Genomic DNA, 15,247 nt, shown 5'->3' on the forward strand with positions numbered 1-15,247 from the left:
GCATATCAGTCCAATTGCTGTAAAGGAAAAGCTGACTGATCAAAAGCCACTCTGAAAATGGTTCCCCCTGGGAAAGGCAGGCAGCCAACCCCAAACCACTGCTGGTTCTCTATGCCTGCTCCAATATCCCTCTGTGCTCAGACCCATCTGTCCAGTGGCCCTGCTGCCTATCCTCAGGGCACATCCCACAGCTGTCCCAAGTGGCAAGTGTCCCCAACAGAACTCACAGTGTCCCCTAAGCCCCAGAACTAGTCTCTTCTCCAGTACCCTATCCTGAGGTTGGCACCTCCTTCCACTCATAATTCAGGGGGGTCCTCCCGGAGTCCTTGTCTTCCTTCAGAGGCCTGGGTGTCCATTTTGGGCAAGCATCACATCACAACTATTCTAAGAGCCTCCTAACTTAGGTCTTCAGATAAGCCTTTGCCTGTTTTCAATCCATTTTGTACACATTGTCAGGGTGACTCTAAAAACAAACAGGACACATCTTAACACACCCACTTTCCCAATTACAGTTCTCCACTAGCTTCCTGCTACCCTGAGGATCTAGCTAACTGGAAGGCGTGGGTGCCGCCTCTTCCCAGCACTCACAGCCCTAGGCTCACCTGCTTCAGTACCTATCTCGATCATTTTCACCTTCACTGCCTACACAAGGTTCTGAGTCCTAGTCTGTTCTCTGGCTCCCAGTGGTGTCTGTGGTGGTGGTACTGTGGGCCCACCACAGATCCTTCCAGAAAGAATCAGTGGTGCATTTGTGTGAGGCAGGAGCTCTGCTCTGGCTGGCCCAGCTAGCAGAACTTCCTCTGCATCCCAGCTGTAGACCCCTCTCTGTCCACTCTACACTGTGACACCTGCAGGAGGCTTACCTGGCCTGCCTAGATGAGCACTGTGACCGGTTACCGGCTGACATCCTGCTGCCCACTGGGTTTTCACATCAGAGCACTGGAAAGGGATGTCTGTGCATCACCATGCAGCCTCTCCTGCTTGAAGCCAGGAGTGATCAGTTGGGTTTTGGTGGCCCCAAGGGTTGATCAAGATCAATTGTCTTAGCATAATTACAGCCTGTCTCTGACACACTGGTTGCAATGCTCCCCCCCCCACCCCCCGTGTGGTATCTCATTTAGATTTATTCATTCATTCCATGCATAAACTTTTAACGAACGAGCTAAACTCCAAGGAGGCAATATTACTGGTAGTCAACACCATTGCGGGGTAACCATGTGCTAGGCACAGTGCAGACATGAACTCACTCATTCTCACAACAATCCCATACTTGGTACTATTTTGTTTAAAGGTTTAAAGGTATTGAGTCCCAGTAAGTAACCTGTTTAAGGCTGCACTATAAATGGGAGAGGAAATATGAACCTAGGTCATAGGATCCAAAATGTTCTAAGTATTCCACTATGTTGCCAAATACACAAGTGCTTGAAGCTGGTTGTTCATGAGCCATGAAGCCACCCAAAATTATTTTTGTGGCATGTGAGTCTACACATTTTTCTGCAGGGAAGTCTGAGGTTATCATCAGAGTCTGACAAGGATAAGGCTAAAGCATCACTGCTCAAAGTGGAAATGCTAATATTTAATCCACTTTCTCAGATCCATTAGGATTCTCATTGAGACCCTAACCTTAGCCAGATTCCCAAAAGCCTCTACAAGGTCCTTATCTTATAAAAGCTCTGGTTCTGGCCTCTATTGGTCTGTTCCATGACTTTCAATTTTCACTTTTTTAAATAAAAGATATATTTATTTTTATTTGAAAAATTCACAGAGAAGGAGAGACAGAGACATCTTCGATTCACTAACCCATTCCCCAAATGACAGCAAGAGCCAGAGCTGGGCCGGTCTGAAGCCAGGAATCTGGAGCTTCTTCTGGGTCTCCCGTGTGGATGTAGGGGCCCAAGGACCTGGGCCATCCTCTGCTGCTTTACCAGGTGCATCAGCAGGGAGCTGGATCAGAATTGGAGCAGCTAGGACTTGAACCAGCAACCATGTGGGAGGCTGGCACAGCAAGTGAAAGCTTAGCCTACTATACCATAACATTGGCTCCAACTTTTGCTTTTTAAAAAGATTTATTTTAAAGGCAAAACTATAGAGGGAGGGAAACAGTGAGGAGGAGAGAGAAGGAGAGGGTGGAGAGAGAGGGAGGAGAGAGGAAGAGAGAGAGAGAGAGAGAGAGAGAGAGAGAGATTTTCCATTGCTGGTTCACTCTTCAAATGACTACAACAGCCAGGGCTGGGCCAGGCCAAAGTCAGGAGCTAGGAGTTTCATCTGTGTCTTCCATGTAGGTGCAGGGGCCCAAGCAGTTGAGCCTCCTTTGCTGCTCCCATGTTAGTAGAGAGCTAGATCAGGAGTTGAGTGGCCAGGATAGGAACCAGCACCCAGATGGCATGCCAGCATGGCAGGTAGAGGTTTAACTGGTTATGCCACAATGCCAGTACCAACATTAAATCCTTTAATCAGGAAGAAAGAGATCCTTCCAGTAACTTATTTTAGTGTAATAGCATTGTGTCAGAAATAAGGGCATACACGGCAGATTCAGTCTAAAACCGAAGCACATTACGGGGTTGAAAAGGTCTTGCAGGGTGGCCTCAAGTCTTTACAGCGGGGCCCTGCAGCTCCTGCGGCTTTGGGATTCTGAGGCAGTTAGCGGTGCGGTTAATAGCACAGGTTCCGGAGTGGGCATCTGGTACTGCAATGCTTGGGTTGAAGTCTCAGCTCTACTTCAGATTTCATCTTCTTGCTATTGTGCACCCTGGGTGATAACTCCAGTACTTGGATCCCTGTCACTCATGTGGAGGACCTCGATTAAGCTCTGGGCTCCTGGCCCAGCCCCAGCAGCTGCAGGCACGGGGGGTGGGGGATGAAAGAAGGTGAATCAGCAAGTGGAAGATCTCTGCCTCTGTCTACCTTTCAAATGAACAAATATATATACATATGGAAAGGAGCACAGGCACGGGCTCTGGATTCGGCCAGCCTGGGTTCCAATGCAGGTTCTCCCTTCTAGAAATCATGTAGATCTGGGCAAATTAATGAACCTTTCTGAGCTTCAGGTGCCACATCTCACCAATGGGGACAATAGTGGCACCTGTTTCACAGGTAGCTATAGGGGTGTGAAGTGTATGAAGCCACCTGTCAGCATGTAGCACTGCCATTCAAGGCGCTGACACACAGAAATACTAGCTTTACCCACGTGGGAGACCTGGAAGAAGTTCCTGGCTCCTGGCTTCGGATTGGCACAGCTCCGGCCATTGCTGTCACTGGGGGAGTTGTCGGGTGGAGAATCTTCCTCTCTGTCTCTCCTCTTCTTTGTATGTCTGACTTTGCAATAAAAATAAATAAGTCTCTAAAAAAAATACTGGCTTTGAGGAGGAGGGGAGGTGAAGGGAAGCTTAAGGCAATGCTTTTGAAGTAATGCGTATTTCTAGAATGTAGCAAGTGGTGACAACAGCTGCAGGTGTGCAACACTGGCTTCTAATCCTGATTGTCTCCTATGTCTGCCCTCTCACCCAGACGCCCCAGAGAGCTCTTTCACTGCTTAGAAGGACTTCACTGATACAGACATACCTCTTGTTATGTGTTGTCACTGCTGAAAGCGCTTTGCCTATATTAATTTAAAAATTTTTTATTTGAAAGGCAGACTGATGAAACGAGGGAGAAACCAAGGGAGTGATCTTTCACCACTGGTTCATCCCTCAAATGCCTGCAATAGCCAGGGCCAGGGCCAGGATGAACCCAGGAGCTCAAAACTCTATCCAGGTGGGTGGCAGGAACTCAAGTCCCAGAGCAACTACCTGCTGCTTTCCTGGGAATCTGAGTAGGCAGCTGGGTCGCAAACAGAGGAAGCTGGAACATGAACCAGCACTCTGATGGAGGATGTGAGCCTTCCAAGTGGGAGTATAACCCGCTATACTTCAATGCCTGTCCCTACATTAACTCTTCTGATCTTAAAAATAGTCCTACAAAGATACGGGTACATTATTTCCATTTTACAAGATGCAGTGACTAAAGCTTGGAAGTATAATCTGCCCAAGGCCACTAAGGGCTGACTAGGGAGTTCAAAGGCAGGCTAGCTGAAGCCAGATTCTGCACTTCTCAGTGTTTGGTACACTGCTTCCTTTGGCCAATCCACCGTGACCAGCACACACTGTCAGCACGGAAAACACTTGGACATGGGTTGTTTAGCTTCCATCTCAACCACTGAAACTTAAACCGAGCCTTTCTTAGCCTGCCTGCAATGGCAAGAGGGAAGGGTTGGTAGCCGCACTTAACAAAATAACCCTTCTTAGATTCAAAGAAAACAAACCTCTACCCCTTTACAAGTTCTCCTGTCCAGGCTAAATAATCCCAACTCATCCACTTTTCCTCCCTAAGCCCCATAACGCTAGCCTTTCAAGTGGCTCACTGTTGCTCTCTAACCTTGCCCGATTCCTGGGTGGACTCCCAGCAGAGCTGGACTGCGGTGGGTGAGGAGAGTGCCTCTGTGGTGCCAGGCATGTCCCAGGGCCCTGCCATTCTTCAGTCGGGATGTGAATCTCTGTGTAGTAGGAGGCCTCATAAGGCCTGTAAAACCATTTAGTCTGGCCCTGTGAAGGCAACTGCAGGTGGGACTGATTCAAATCTTGTATGGCCCATGAATGATGTTATAAATATATAGCCAAATGGCCCTTGGCAGGAAGAAAGATTCCCCACCCCTGCTTTAAGCGATGGTTTATTCTGAATCCTCCCGTACTGGCATCGCGCTAACAGGAGTGACATAGGCAGAGTGAGAGACTCTTCGTGGTGCTTCAGGATGGCTGTTACCTGGGGAGTTCCTGCTTGCACTTGACATTTCAAACCTCTGACTCTGGTGGGCCCTGAGGCAGGGCAATGTGGGTGGCTGGGGGTGGGGGTATGGCTGCTTTTCTCTTTGTCCTCCAAGAGCATATGGTTTACCAGCACTGTAATGACCTGAGCTGAGGACAGGGGAGACAGACTGAGAAAACAGAAGAGTGGTAACAGAAAGGCCAGGAATCGAAACGGAGCACTCTGTACCTTCTCGGGAACCAGCAGCAAGTCTTGTTCTACCAAATGCACATCTCAATGAACTTGGCGTCAGAAGACATCAGTGAGTTTCAGCTACTATGCTAATGTAAAACATGAATTAGAAATTACGAAGAAGAGGTGACATTTGGAAAAACGTCTTGGATACTTGGGACTTTCGGGTCACCTTGCACTGACACTGCCTTTCTAAAGCGAATGAGGGATGTGAAAGAAGGAAACCCAAGGGTAGCTATGGCATTTGTTTTTCTCCACTTTGTCATGGTTGAGGTCTAATCTGATCCACACCAGGCTGGGCTGGGCCAACCACAGGCACCTGCTTGCTACCATGACCAGCTTCTGCCAACCAGAACTCCCCAGAGGATGGGAACAAGGCTTTCTGTATGCTACCTCAGCCAGCCCAGAGGGCAACTGCATTGAGTAACCCAGAAAATGAAAAAAAAACAAAACATTTGCTTGGAAAGACAAGAATGATCAATCTTGACTAGGAAAAAAAATATGACTTAATTTTCACTCAGAAAATTCCTCATTTGCAAACATGGAAAACTTCTCATAGATGACAAAGACACATTAGGTTGGGTGGAGTGAAGGTTGATGGAGACCAGCGGCTGGCCAATTAGACCCAGATTTGGAAAAAAACTGCAGCAAAATGATTCAATATTTGTTATTATCCAAAAAAGACTTCGGCGCACACCAAAACTCCCCTAGCACAATGAGCTTATTTCTGTGGTTTCCTAAACACTGGAGAGAAAACAGGAAATCAGTAACAGAAAGCTGCATTAACGGAGTGAGCAACTCCAAACACCACCTAAACATCTCTGCAACAGACACACTGAAGTTAAATGCCTGATCACTTTAGCATGGTTCCTATTTGCCTACTGCAATTTTTACAGATTTGAATTAGTCACAAAAAGAGAGTCATCAAAGTAAATTATTTCCAATTCCAAAAGGCAATGAAAATACAGACCTTTTATTATTACAGACTGGAAAGCATTTAAACTAAAATAACTTCCCTCTCTGTCACTCTGCATTTCAAATGAATCACTAACTCCAGGGGCCAGGCACTGTGGTAAAGCACAGTAGGTTGCCATTTACCAGGCTCACGTGTCATGCTGAAGGGCAGGTCTGAATCTCAGCTCCTTTGCTTGTGATGTGGTTTCCTGTTGAAGTTTGACAGGAGGCAGTGCATGATGGTTTAAGTGCTTGGGCTCGTGTCACCCACATGGGAGACCCAGATGGAGTTTCAGGCTCCTGACTTGGGCCTGGCCCTGTCCTGCCTGTTGTGGCTATTTGGGCAGTGAGCCAATGGATGGAATATCTCTTTTCTCTCTGTTGTTCTCCCTTCCAAGTAGATGAATGTAAACAGTTTTTTAAGTCACAGAAAAAAAAATTTTTTTTAAAGATTTATTTATTTTTATTACAAAGTCATACAGAGGAGGAGAGACAGAGAGGAAGATCTTCCATCTGATGATTCACTCCCCAAGTGACCGCAATGGCCTGGTGCTGCACCGATCTGAAGCTGGGAACCAGGAGCCTCTTCTGGGTCTCCCACATGGTGCAGGGTCCCAAGGCTTTGGGCCGTCCTCAATTGCTTTCCCAGGTCACAAGCAGGGAACTGGATGGGAAGTGGGGCTGCCGGGATATGAACCAGCGCCCATATGGGATCCTGGCACGTTCAAGGTGAGGACTTTAGCCACTAGGCCATGCCGCTGGGCCCACAGAAAAAAAAAAAAATTTAACAACAACATCAAAACTACCAAATTTTCAGCCTTATTGTTAAGTGAACTTTAATATCCTAGTTTGTAAATATGTAACATGGCACTTGATGTTAGCCAAAGGCTGGAAAGCAATGCAACACGGCAACTACAGCTGGTTGTCAAGCCCACTTTTTGAAGTTTACATCAAGATAGAAATAAGCACATACGACAAAGCTGTACCCAGACTGGTTTCTGGAATTCAGCTTCAGGTCACTGGTGTGAGAAGGGCTGTTTGAAAATGAAACATTCCACTGGCAACAGGGAGGACTACGTTTAGCATATCTGCCTGGTATTCAAAAAGCCATCCTGGGACAAAAGGTTAGTCTTTACATTTTAATTTTGAAAAGATTAAAGTTCTGTTTCATCAGTTCATTAAAATGGAACAATATGCAGCTCCTCATTAGGAAGTGAATGTTGCTTTGGACCTTTGAAGCAGAAGGAAATTAAGTAGAACAATTTGATTAAGAAAATTTCAGGGGATGGCAATCAGACAAAGCTTCAGCCGGCAGTGCTGGCGTTCTATGTGGGTGCTGGCTCTTCTACTTCTAATCCAACCCCTTGATTACGTGCCTGGAAAAGCAGTGAAGATGACCCAAGTGCTTAGGCTGCTGCCACCCAATTCGGGGATATCCAGCTGGCATTCCAGACTCGGCCTTTGGCCTGGCTCATCTCTGAGTTGTAGCCTTTGGGGGGGTGGAGGTGAGGCAGTGGTTGCAAAGCCTGTTTCTCCCTCTGTCACACTACATTTCAAATAAATAAATATATATATATTTGTGTCAAGGTTTACTCTCATTAGTAGTTAAAGGACAGGAAAGAATAACAATGACAATTTACCTATTAAATCACCAAAAACCAAAGTAAAAATGTAAAATCCAATTGTCGGGCCTGATGCAATAGCGTAGTGGTTAAAATCCTTGCCTTGCATGCACCAGGATCCCATATGGTCGCCGGTTTTTATCCCAGTGGCCCCAATTCTCACCCAGCTCCCTGCTTGTGGCCTGGGAAAACAGTCAAGGATGGCCCAAAGCTTTGGGACCCTGCACCTGTGTGGGAGACCCTGAAGTAGCTCCTGGCTTTGGATTGGCTCAGCTCCAGCCGCTGCGGCCGCTTGGAAGTGAATCATCAGACGAAAGATCTTCCTCTCTGTATATCTGACTTTCCAATAACAATAAATAAATCTTTAAAACAAAAATCCAATTGTCAATGTTGGCAAGGCTGGGACACTGACACAGATTGTCATGATCCAACTTAACAGCTGGTAACAGATACATCACTAAAGATCCACAAATGACAAATAAGCACTTTGAGAACATGTTCTGGAGATGGCATTGCATGCTGTGGGTAAACCCCTGCTTGAGATGCCAGCTTCCCTTAATAGAGTGCCTGGACTCAAGTCCTACCTCTGCTTCCGATGCAACTTCCTGTCAATGACCAGGATGCGGCTCCAGGCTACTGGCTTTGGTCTGGCCCAGAACTGGCGAACGCATCTATCTGTGGAGTTAATCAGTAGACAGAAGCCAGCTGCTTTGTCTTTCTCCCCTTTTTCCCTCATCTGCCTTTCAAACAGAGGAAGAAATAAAAAAGCCAATAAACCTCTGAGATGAGATACCACTACACAGAATACAGAGAAATCCAGTACACAGATGACACCAAAGCCAGCAAGGGTATATACGTGATGGCAAGAACTCATGTTCATGGCTGATGGGGAGGCCAAGTGGTACAGCCACTCAGGAAGACAGCCTGACAGATCCTTACGAGGTTTAACATGCTTCCATCATAACATAACAGCAATAAGGTGCCTTGGTATTTATTCCAATGATTTGAAAAGTTAAAAAAAAACTGTGGAACAACCATACAACTGAATACTACTAAGTGATTTAAAAATAAATGCACTCTCAAGCCACAGAAAAACAAGGAGAAATCTTAAATGTATATTGCTGAGTGAAAAGAGCCAATCTGAAAAGGCTACATATATAGGATTTCAATTATATGGCACTCTGAACAGTCATCACATGCAATAAAAAGATAGGTGGCTGCCACAAGTTCAGGGTGAGGGAGGGAAGGATGAACAGGTACAGCACAGGGAACCTCGAGGACAATAAAACTCCTTGGTACAATACTGTAATGGTGGATACAAGACATCATGCACTTGGGAAGACCCACAAAACATCTAGGACAAAGTAAGGCCTAATGTGAACCATGGGCCTTAGTTAATAATCATGTGTACTGGTTGATTCCTTTCACAAATGCACCTCATCAATGCGAGATGTTACCAAAACAGGCAACTGGTGGGAAAAAGAGTATGTGACAACTTTCTTGTTCTTTTTTCTGTAAGCTTAAAGCCTTTTTATAAACACTTTATTGATGAATACTTTTTTAAAAATCCAACAACTAAAACTGGCATATGTGTATCGCTGACAGTACTGGAGGTTATCTCAGGTTCTTCTAGGAACAACCTATCAGTATTTTTTTAAAGATTTATTTATTTTTACTGAAAAGTAAGATATAGACAGGAGGAGAAACAGAGGAAGATCTTCTGTCCAATGATTCACTCCCCAAGCAGCTGCACTGGTTGGAGCTGAGCCAATCCAAAGCCAGGAGCCAGGAGCTTCTTCTGAGTCTCCCATGCAGGTACAGGGTCCTAAAGCTTTGGGCCATTCTTGACTGCTTTCCCAAGCCATAAGCAGGGAGCTGGATGGGAACTGGGGCTGCCAAGATTAGAACTGCCACCCTATGGGACCCCGACGTATGCAAGGTGAGGACTTTAGCCGCCAGGCTACCGTACCAAATGATTTAAGATTTCAGAACTGATAACCCTGTCTTCATAATTCACAAAATGCAAGAGCTACATGCAAAGTGAAGCTTGTTTAAAAATTTCAGACAATCATGACAACTATATGGGTTAATGAATGGGTGTGGTTAACAAACTAACGAATGATAACAGAAAAACAGACATGAGGTTGAGGATTCATCTAGTTCCAACTTGCAGAAACCTCAATTTCAAATGAGACTGTCAGACAGTGAACAACTATGCTAAAAGAGGTATAATTTTTAAAGTGTGAAATCCCTGAAATAAAAACACACCATCGCTGAGGGTTTCCTCTACTTTTAGGCTTTTCTTCTATTCTTTTCACAGCCTTCCTATTATTACCTTCACTTCAAGGCTGTACAAAGAAAAACATTTAACTTCTCCTGCTCCATTTCAAGTTGATGTAGATACTGAGGTGGGGGAACTTCTCTCTATATATATAGGTTTTCTTGCTTTTTCTTATAACCATGAGACAGAGTTATACTTTCAGATATCTACATCTATATCAAGATTTATTTACTTGTCTGAGAGGTAGAGTTACAGACAGGAGACAGAGAGAAAAGTACTCCATTTGCCGATTTACTCCCCAAATGACTACTATGGCAAGGGCTGGACTGAGCCGAAGCCAAGCACCAAGAGCTTCATCCAGGTCTTCCCTAGGAGTGCAGGGCTCCAAGTAGCTGGGCAATCATCTGCTGCCTTCCCAGGGGCATTAGCATGGAGCTGGACTGTAAATGGAGCCGCTGGGACTTGAACTGGCACCCACAGGGAATAGCAATGCTGCAGACAGTGGCTTAACCTGCAATATCACAATGCCGGCCCTTGATATGTTTTCAAATACTACATTCTTCAAACATGGGGAAAGGAGTTTAAACCTATTAGTTTTTGAAGATTTATTTGAAAGGCAAGAGTGACGGATCTTCCATCTACTGAGTTATCCCCAGATGGCGACAACAGTCAGGGCTGGGTCAGGCGGAAGCCAGGAAAGTAGCCTGGAACTCCATCCAGGTCTTCCCACATGGATGGTGGGATCCAACACCTGGGCTACCTTCCGCTGCCTTCCCAGGGGCATTAGTAGGGAGCTGGATGGGAACCAGAGGAGCCAGGATTTGAGACTGCACTCTAATGTGGGATGCCAACAACATAAGCAACATGTCTTACTATCTTGAGATTTACGTATTTGAAAGTCAGAGTTACAGATACATATGTTTGTGTGTGTATATATATATATATGTATGTGTATATATATATATATATATATATAGAGAGAGAGAGAGAGAGAGAGAGAGAGAGAGAGATCTCCCATCCATTAGCTCACTCTCCAGATGGCCACAAACGACAAAGTGAGAAGTTTCACCTGGGTCTCCCACATGGGGACAAGGGACCAAGCACTTGGGCCATCCTCTGTTGCCCTCTTAAGCATATTAGCAGGGAGACGGATCAGAAGTGGTGCACCCAGGTTGTGAAGCAGCATCCATATGGGATGCTGGCCTCAAGGTGGCACCTCTACCCTTTATGCCATAATGCCAGCCCCACAGAATCTTAAACTGCTGTGCTATAGCCCCAGATGGTCATCTTTGATATGGAGTATCTAGAGCCAACACATGGCTGCGACTCCAGACTCCGGCTGCTCATTGAGTGGACCCCAGAAAGTGTCAAGCATTGCCAAAGTAATCGAATTCCCCACTCTCAGCCCTGGCTGCTCTGAGAACCTGAGGGGGTGAACCAACACATGGAACTACTCTCTGTGTCTCTGTCTCTCAAATCAACAAGTAACTGACATAAATGCATTTTATTCTGGCACAGAATGTCACAGAGGGACCCTGTGATTCAGTATCCTATGCTAATCTTCAGGAAGTTTGCTACATTCACAAGTAAAGTGATTTTCATATTTTGGGGAAACACACACATTCCTACCATATTGGTTGGAATATACATGATGATAATCTCTACGGAGTATAGTTTTGGCAATGTTAGTCAAAACTGCAAACATATATACTTATGTGACCTGGCAATTTCATATCTATCTTCAGGGGAAACACGTGTGAAAAATAGCACATGTCCAAGTTTCACGGCAACCCTGCAAGTTAAAATAGTAAAAATTAACAGCAGCATGAATGCCTGTCAACATGAGACTTCCATAGATGGAGACAGAAATAAATGAAGCTCCTTAAATATTAACATGGAAAGAGCGCCAAAATATGCAGAAAAGAAACAAGGTAAAGGGGTCTAACACTGTGGTGTAGTGAGTAAAACTGCTGCCTATCATGCTGGCATCTCATATGGGTGCTGGCTAAAGTTCTGGTTGCTCTCCTCCTGATCCAGATCCCTTCTGATGTGCCCTGGAAAGCAGTGGAAGATGGATAGAGTGCCTGCACCCACATGCAAAATCTAGAAGCTTCTGGTGTCACACCAGCCCAGCTCCGGCCATTGTGGCCACGTGGGGAGTAAACCAGCGGATGAAGATCTCTTTCCCTTTTTCTCTCTGTAACTTTTTCAAGTAAATAAATAAATCCTTTTTTTAAAAAGCAAGATACGAAACAGTAACTTTGGTATGCTGCCACTGGCATAAAAAACTATGAAAGGGTAGTCAACAAGTTACTGCCCAAAGTTATTGAGTGACTAAGAACGGGAAACTTTCCAATGGCTATCTTTACTATTAAAAATAATAAAGAATTAACCCCTTTGAGACTGTATTGCCTATGTAAAATAAAATAGTTAACAAAAAACAAAGTCTTCAAAAACATGCTTTGCCCTGCCTTTGTTGGCTACAGGAACATCCACAATTCTCCACTCATGAGGCATGAATAGTCCATGTTCCAGATGTATAGCAAAACTGTGCCTGAACACTTAGCTTTACAAGTCATGGATGCCACTCTGAAACGGTCTAGGGAAAGCTGCTCAAGGTGCCCATGGGACAACAGTGAGTCACAACAGGGCCTTCAGCCACTCCCTCTGACACTGTGTCTTCAGTCTGGTTAGGAGTGTGGGTGGTCCAGGTAGGCGCTACTTTCTTCCTCACTGTTCCATGAGCCCTCAGACAGTAGCTGCTAGGCTGACAGGATGACCTCAGAAGGAACCCTTGTCTCGGAGACTCCAGCCACACCCCCAACATCAAATCTTAAGGGTTGCTGTACAATCTCAACGAGTCCCCAGTGCCTTTGTCCTTATCTCCAGTTGTTTCCAGTGTCCAGGGGTCTCCAGTGGTAGCACACACCTTAAAGTAGCAGGGTCTTTAGACAAACAAACCAGTTATGCAGTGAGACATGGTAGCAAGCCAACAAGTTGTATCAGGGCTTCTCAGAGATGGACGGTTCACTGAAGGACAGGCTCTGAACCCGGGGTTAAACCAGAGGTGTCAGAAGAGGGCTCCAACTCCCGGGCGGGGACAGTCCAACTTGCTTTCATACTCTGAATGACCTTTCTACTAGTACAGATCTTTCTGTTCCTAAACCGAAAGTGGGTCCTGTACTTCTACCAGGAAAACCACTGGTTACACAGGATTTGAGACCCTCACGCTTCTATACCTTGAATGGTAACTGCCAGAGCCAGAAGCATGTCTGTCAGTAGCTTTAGGACACAGCATCAGAAGCAGGTCAAGGCCATTAGCTAAAGTTAACAGCAGCAATGGTGCTTGAATTTATATTCCCCCACCCCCACCTCGCGCACCCACTGCAGTAAGAACAAAATTTCCTCATTCCATTAAGTGGCAGATACAGATTACGTACCTACTTTAAACTAATTTGGTGGATGACTGAACAATTAGGATGAGCTGTATCGTGTATTCTCTTGTTTATCTGGCCAAACAGATTTTCCTCACAAGTAGCTCCCTTCATCCTCAGATTGAGTTATCTATAGTACAAAAATCAAATGAAAAATTCCAGAAATGGACAATTTGTACTTCTAAATGGCTACTATTCTGTAGCATGATGAACTCTGTCCTGCTCTCCAGGAGGTGGGAGGCGAATCACCTGTGTCCAGTGTCTTCACGATGTATTTGATATTTGGCTGCTGGTTAAGGAATAGCCCTGGTGGTTATCAGACTGGATTGCCTTGTATTCAAGCAACCGTTCTATATAGTTCTTATTAATGGCCTAAAAGTACTACAGCACTGATACGTCAAAAAATCATAAAGTGCTTCCTTTAAATTAAAAGTGGAAAAATTGTACATGTCCAAGTGGAAGTTTTTAATAAAGATTAAACAAACAAACAAAACCTGCATGTTGAGATTGCTAAGGCTTGCAGTAAGAATGAATCTTAAACCCATCACATTGTAAAGGAAAAAGAAAGATGTGATAGATTTGCTGGCCATCCCAAACTGCAGAAGTCTGACCAGAGTGTAGTAAGTACTTAGCTAAATTGTAAACAGATTTATGCCTGTGATTGCAAAAACAGGAAAACATGCTGTATTTATAGGGTTTGGGGCATCCACAGGGGACACTGGAACATAGCCTCAAAGACAAGAGGTGGCTGTGTACAGACAGACATCTCAATGGCATAAAGTTAAACACAGGCAAAGGACAGTTTCCAAACACAGTTAAACGATTATGCTGCCACTGCATATGTTTTGCTTAGCACTTGATCCTTGCAGGGGAAAACAACATTCATTTTCTGTTATACTGATTCTAATTTAAGTTCCTAGGGAGCAAGCATTTTGGCTTAATTAGCACCTAACTGAAAAAAAAAAAAAGATGTGCCTTCAACTACCAAATAATTAATACCATTAGGTCTACATAGTTACCAGAGCGCCTCATTTAAAAAAAAATTATTCATTTTTTTGAAAGACAGTTACAGAAAGAGAGACAGAGACCTTCTGACCACTGGCTCACTCCCAAACAGCATTAATGGACAGAGCTGGGCCAGGCCAAAGGCAGGAGCTTTATCTGCGTCTCCCACGTGGGTGACAGGGGCCCAAATACTCGAGTTGCTTTCCCAGCAGTATCAGCGGGGATTTGGATACGAAGTGGTGCACCCAGGATATGAACATATGGGACGTCAATGTCACAGGCAGCTTAATCTACAACATCATCACATCGGCCACTTAAGCTTAAACTTGAATCCTGATCCATTTCCACTTGAGGTGAATTACAGCTCATTGAAACCTAAAAAAACCAGATTTGAAACCCTTCATTGATTACAGAACTATGGACTCCTTAAAAGAAGCTCCCAGCAAGGGGTAAGTGTGGAGTCAGGGACTGAAGAGGGACGAGGAACCAAGGTTCACACCCCATGCCTTCCCGGTTGTGGCACAACACTCTCTTCCTCAACTGGGCTCTCTCCCTCACCGGCAATACCATCTTACCTCACCTGACATCCTAGTTCACTGCCTCCTCTCACCCTCAGGTCAAGAACAGGCTGCCTGGCTCATGTTACACCAGACCGGCAGGCTCCTCCTCAATCCTTTGGCTTTCTCTGCACTGAGTAACCAGCAACTCCAGGAGTCTTTCCCTGGGGCCTCCCTCAGGGCTTAACTTCACATTCTCCATCCTCAGATCCTCTCGTGTGCAGCACAGGCCCCCAGCACACAGCAGGCACTTGCTGGGTAGTTCAGGAAGAAAGGAAGGAATGTCATCACCAACATCCCACGTATAGTTTAGCAGTTTCCCAAACGCCCTCAGTTACAGACACCTTATTTACTCTTTAGTCC

General features: G+C 45.2%; 1 protein-coding gene across 9 annotated transcripts in view; it reads right to left on the minus strand.

The window, feature by feature from the left end:
* Window positions 1-15,247, minus strand: part of ZNF76 (zinc finger protein 76) — a 38,526-nt gene that overhangs the window by 18,612 nt on the left and 4,667 nt on the right. Inside the window, exon 1 of one of the 9 annotated variants that reach the window (XM_058664170.1) lies at window positions 268-650. The exons of the other annotated variants lie outside the window; for them this stretch is intronic. The gene's annotated coding sequence lies outside the window, so the exon portion shown is untranslated. Of the gene's footprint in view, window positions 1-267; window positions 651-15,247 lie in introns of those variants that run through there. 9 annotated transcript variants of the gene reach the window in all.

This window comes from Ochotona princeps, chromosome 1 (assembly GCF_030435755.1).
Source record: "Ochotona princeps isolate mOchPri1 chromosome 1, mOchPri1.hap1, whole genome shotgun sequence".
Taxonomy (NCBI): Eukaryota; Metazoa; Chordata; class Mammalia; order Lagomorpha; family Ochotonidae; genus Ochotona; species Ochotona princeps.